We start from the raw sequence: 6,000 nt of genomic DNA, 5'->3' as shown, positions 1-6,000 counted from the left end.
TGCTACAATAATTAGCGTCACCATTCCTCTGCTATGCATCTTGAGAAATTCCCTGCAAACCATAAAGGCAGCTGCTTTGCGCTCGGAAACGGGGGCGGGGGAAGACAGTATGCCGCTGGATAGTCAGGGCACCCTCCTGTCTATTTCTCAGCACGTACAGGAGGAGGAGGAGGAGCATGAGGAGGATGAGGAGGAGGGGGTAGAGACAGCTTGGCCCGCTGCTGACGGTACACCGGCTGATTGCCTGTCATCCTTTCAGCGTGTATGGCCTGAGGAGGAGGAGGAGGAGGAGGAGGAGGATCCTGAAAGTGATCTTCCTAGTGAAGACAGCCATGTGTTGCGTACAGGTACCCTGGCACACATGGCTGACTTCATGTTAGGATGCCTTTCTCGTGACCCTCGCGTTGCACGCATTCTGGCCACGACGGATTACTGGGTGTACACACTGCTCGATCCACGGTATAAGGAGAACCTGCCCACTCTGATTCCCGAAGAGGAAAGGGGTTCGAGAGTGTTGCTATACCACAGGACCCTTGCGGACAAGCTGATGGTAAAATTCCCAGCCGACAGCGCTAGTGGCAGAAGGCGCAGTACCGAGGGCAAGGTAGCAGGGGATGTGCGTAGATCGAGCAGCATGTACATCCCAGGCAGTGCAACAGTCTTTAAGGGCCTGGCCAGCTTTATGGCTCCCCACCAAGACTGTGTCACCGCTCCCCAGTCACGGCTGAGTCGGCGGGAGCACTGTAAAAGGATGGTGAGGGAGTACGTAGCGGATCGCACGACCATCCTTGGTGACGCCTCTGCCCCCTACAACTACTGGGTGTCGAAGCTGGACACGTGGCCTGAACTAGCGCTGTCTGCCCTGGAAGTGCTTGCTTGTCCTGCGGCTAGCGTCTTGTCGGAGAGGGTGTTTAGTGCGGCTGGGGGAATCATCACAGATAAGCGTAGCCGCTTGTCAACCGACAGTGCCAACAGGCTAACACTCATCAAGATGAACAAAGGCTGGATTTCCCCAGACTTCTGTTCTCCACCAGCGGACAGCAGCGATACGTAAGCAATACGTAGGCTGCACCCGCGGATGGAAGCTACGTTCTCTCTCACCATCCAAAACGGGGACATTTCTGCTTCATCAATCTGTGTCTAATATTCCTCCTCCTCCTCCTGCTCCTCCTCCTGAAACCTCACGTAATCACGCTGAACGGGCAATTTTTCTTAGGGCCACAAGGCTCACTCAAATAATTTTTCTGAACAATTTTTATAAGTTTCAATGCGCTTAAAAGCGTTGGAACTTTAACTTGAACCAATTTTTCGTTACACTGGGCTGCCTCCAGGCCTAGTTACCACTTAAGCCACATTAACCAAAGCGATTAATGGGTTTCACCTGCCCTCTTGGCTGGCCATGGCCAATTTTTGGGATGTACATTAGTACTGTTGATACAGCAATTTTTGTGGGCCCTCGCCTACAGTGTAATCAAATTAATTTTTAGCCCACCTGCATTACAGCTGACGTTACCTCAGCTGTGTTGGGCAATGCAATGGGATATTTTTGTGTACCGCCGGTGGGTTCCAGGGAGCCACCCATGCTGTAGGTGCACACGGAGTGTAACCTACATGTGTCCACTTGTAAAGAACCCCGGTCAGACTGGGGCATGCAGTGTGGGCCGAAGCCCACCTGTATTACGCACGACATTACTACCTCAGCTGTGTTGGGCAATGCAATGGGATATTTCTATGTACCGCCGGTGGCTTCCTGGCACCCACCCAGGCAGTGGGTCCACAGGGAGTTTAACCTACATGTGTCCACTTCTAAAGAACCCCAGTCTGACTGGGGCATGCAGTGTGGGCCGAAGCCCACCTGCATTAAGCACGACATTACTACCTCAGCTGTGTTGGGCAATGCAATGGGATATTTTTGTGTACCGCCGGTGGGTTCCAGGGAGCCACCCATGCTGTAGGTGCACACGGAGTGTAACCTACATGTGTCCACTTGTAAAGAACCCCGGTCAGACTGGGGCATGCAGTGTGGGCCGAAGCCCACCTGTATTACGCACGACATTACTACCTCAGCTGTGTTGGGCAATGCAATGGGATATTTCTATGTACCGCCGGTGGCTTCCTGGCACCCACCCATGCTGTGGGTCGACAGGGACTTCACAATGGGGAGTTGTACCTGCTTGTGTCTATGAATTAAAAAGCCCGGTCTAACTGGGGCATGCAGACACCTTGACAGAATGAATAGTGTGTGGCACATAGGTTCCCCATTGCTATGCCCACGTGTGCAGCTCCTGATGGCGGTGGCACAGGATTCTATTTCTCATTGCTTCTGTACAGCATTGTGGGCTATCGCCCCGCCCCTTTTAAAGAGGGCCGCTGCCTAGCCATGCCAACCCTCTGCAGTGTGTGCCTGCGGTTCCTCCTCATGGCAGACGCACTTCTAAATAGACATGAGTGTGGCGTGGCATGAGGGCAGCTGAAGGCTGCGCAGGGACACTTTGGTGTGCGCTGTGGGGGGGAGGGGGGGCGGTTGGTCAGCATGTAACCCAGGAGAAGTGGCAGCTGAGTGTCATCCAGGCAGTGATTGTGCTTTGTTGTAGCTAGTGTGGTGCTTAGCAAAGGTATGCCATGCTAATGAGGGCTTTTCAGAAGTAAAAGTTGTTGGGAGGGGGGGGGCCCACTCTTGCCGGTATTGTGGCTTAATAGTGGGACCTGTGAACTTGAGATGCAGCCCAACATGTAGCCCCTCGCCTGCCCTATCCGTTTCTGTGTCATTCCCATCACTTTCTTGAATTGCCCAGATTTTCACACATGAAAACCTTAGCGAGCATTGGCGAAATACAAAAATGCTCTGGTCGCCCATTGACTTCAATGGGGTTCGTTGTTCGAAACGAACCCTCGAACATCGCGGGAAGTTCGTTCCGAATAACGAACACCCGAACATTTTGGTGTTCGCTCATCTCTACAGATTAAGCAACAGCGAGCTGTATCTTTAAAAAATGTTTATGTGTTTCACCTGCCCTCGCAGTTGAGCAATTTTTCAGGGGTACACTTGTACTCTTGGTACACCAATTTTTCAGGCCCTTGCCTATACTGTTATCTAACTAATTTTTCCGGCCTTCACCTACACTCTTGGTAATTAAATTTTTTCAGGTGTTCTCCTATATTCTTGGTACAGAAATGTTTCAGGGGTTGGCCTATACTCTTGCTACAGAAATGTTACTGGGGTTCGCCTATACACTTGCTACAGAAATGTTACTGGGGTCTGCCTATACTCTTGCTAAATAAATGTTACAGCGGTCCGCATATACTCTTGCTACAGAAATGTTCCTGGGGTCCGCCTATACTCTTGCTACAGAAATGTTACAGGGGTCCGCATATACTCTGGCTACATAAATGTTACTGGGGTCCGCCTATACACTTGCTACAGAAATGTTACTGGGGTCCGCCCATACTCTAGGCTAGTGTGCAGACGGCTTTCCCATTGCGGTGTTTTACCTATCTGGCACAAATACACTGACTGACTAGGGCAGAAGTGTGGGCCAAGGTCCTGGGCGGGGTGAAACTTTGCCATGTTTGGGCACTGTGATTTCTTTATGTGTAATAACGTCTTTGAGTTCCATGGGCTCGCCTATGCTGTGGGTGTGCAAAGATTTCCCATTGCGGTGTTTTACCTATCTGGCACAAATACACTGACTTGGGTAGGGCGCAGAAGGCTTTCCCATTGCAGTGTTCAGCTATCTGACACCTACGCAGAATGAAGTGTGTGGGGACACGGAGTTCCCATTGCTATGTAACTCGTGGCACCTTGGGTCACACAAGGTGGAGGCTGTGACCGAGCCTGACCCTGCGCCTGCTCACGTGCTTTCCACACAGAGTATTGCGGGTCCTACCTTGGTCATGGTTTCTCGGGCTTATTATGCCACCTCCTCCTCCTGCTTGGGGTCTGGGGATCAGCGTTGCTCGGCATGTATTATCTCTCGTGATACAAATTACCACAGTTATCTGAGATGCTGGATTGGAGCATTCACAGGAAGCGTAACTTATTTCATGAGACTTTCACAGGGTCACTGTATACGTGTGGTGGCTACTTTTGCGACACCTCCGGCTTCAAACCGATCTTTGGTTTTAGTATGCGCTGCTGCATTGTGGAGATGTGTAGAAGTGCTGTCACCTGAGTCCCCTTTATGCCTACGTTTGCGGCTCCTGACAATTTTGTGATGGAGGTGGCACGGGATTGAAATGATGATCGTACGTCAATTTATCAATTGTCATCAGCATTGTAGGCTATCACCCACGCTTTCGAAAAAAGGGTCGCTGCCTGGCCCTGCCAACCCTCTGCAGTGTGTGCCTCCGGTTCCACCTCATCGCAGACGCACATATAAATCGACATGAGGGTGGTGTGGCTATGAAGCGAGCGTGTGGCATGAGGTCAGCTGAACGCTGCGCAGGGAAAATTTTGTGTGCGCTGTGGACGCAGGGTCGTGCGGAGGGTTGGACAGCAATGCCAGCATGTAACCCAGGAAAAAAGCAGTGGTGTCACCTGCAGGCAGTGATTGTCCTTGGTTGCAGCTAGTGTGGTGCTTAGCTAGGATATGCCAGCGCGTGTGTCTTGCTGCTTATGATCTGTCCCAAGTAAATTGTTAGGGGGGTGACCGCCAGGCTCTTGCCCCCATTTTGGCTTAATAGTGGGACCTGGGAGCCTCATATAGAGCCATGCATGCTGCCCCTGTCGTTCCCTATCTGTTTCTGTTGTGTTTCCATGACTTTCTGATGTTTTCAGGTGTTTCACAAACCAACCCCTATGTGGAACATCGGTCCCATACAAAAATGCTCGAGTTGCCCATTGACTTCAATGGGGTTTGTTACTCGAAACGAACTCTAGAGCATTACGAAAAGTTTGACTCGAGTACTGAGCACCCGAGCATTTTGGTGCTCGCTCATCTCTAGCCAATACTTTTTTATGTTTGCATCGGAGCTTTATGAAAGCTTGATTTTTGTGGGATGAGTTGAAATGTTCATTATTACCATTTGGGCATGCATACAACTATTTATTCGTTTTTTATTTTTTGTTAGGAAGGAAGATCAAATACAGCAATTCTGGTAATTTTTTTCCTTTTTTTTCAATGGCGTTCATTGTATGGGATAAATAGCATAATTTTAGAAGCGGTCTTTACAAGCATGTCAATACCAAATTTGTGTGTGTGTGTGTGTGTGTGTGTGTGTGGAGGAAAGGGGGAGTTATTTGCATTTTTGCAATAAGAAACTGAGTTTTATTGGAAAAATGGCAAATATCAGATCTATTTTTCTGGGGAGGTTTTGCATATGAAAAAATAAATTTCTTTTTTATTTTACCCCAATTTACTTATCCTGCAAGGGGAATTGAAGATGGGATTGTTTTATTGCTAGGATAATACACTGCACTTCTTTGTACTGCAGTTGATTATCTGAAACTTTCACTTGGTTATATACATCTTGGTTATTTCACTGTTGGTTATATACATCTGCCTTTTCTGTCGGTATTCTACCCTTTCCATCCAGGTACGCCAGCGTCCCTTTTTCGGTCCCTAGTGAGAGTAGGGACCACCACCCAGTTGCCCGCCTGGGGTTAGCAGGAGTGGAGGCAAGTAGGCAGGGACAGGTTGTGGGTGAGATCTAGGGCACCCCGTTGGCGTATCAAGGGTAGTATACCGTAACACTTGCACTGTATATAAAGGTGGTTGTGGTTGGGTGATATTTATTTCTACTTAGAACATATCTTTGTATCTACTTAGTACGAGGCCTTAAGATGCCTGCATTAGGCCTCCTTCCCACGAGCGTGACGGGCTCCGCCGCGTAATATTACGCAGTGAAGCCCGTCACGGCGCCCCCCAGAGCCCCTATACTTACCTGCGGGAGATAGCGTGAAAACGCTTCCCCGCCCACCGCCGTCGCGTCGTGTGACACGCCCACCGCGTCACGTGACGCGGCCGGCAGTGTCACGTGACGTGCCGGCCGCGTCAAATG

Source organism: Eleutherodactylus coqui, chromosome 2 (assembly GCF_035609145.1).
Source record: "Eleutherodactylus coqui strain aEleCoq1 chromosome 2, aEleCoq1.hap1, whole genome shotgun sequence".
NCBI classification, from domain to species: Eukaryota; Metazoa; Chordata; class Amphibia; order Anura; family Eleutherodactylidae; genus Eleutherodactylus; species Eleutherodactylus coqui.
This window is presented reverse-complemented; position numbering follows the sequence as displayed.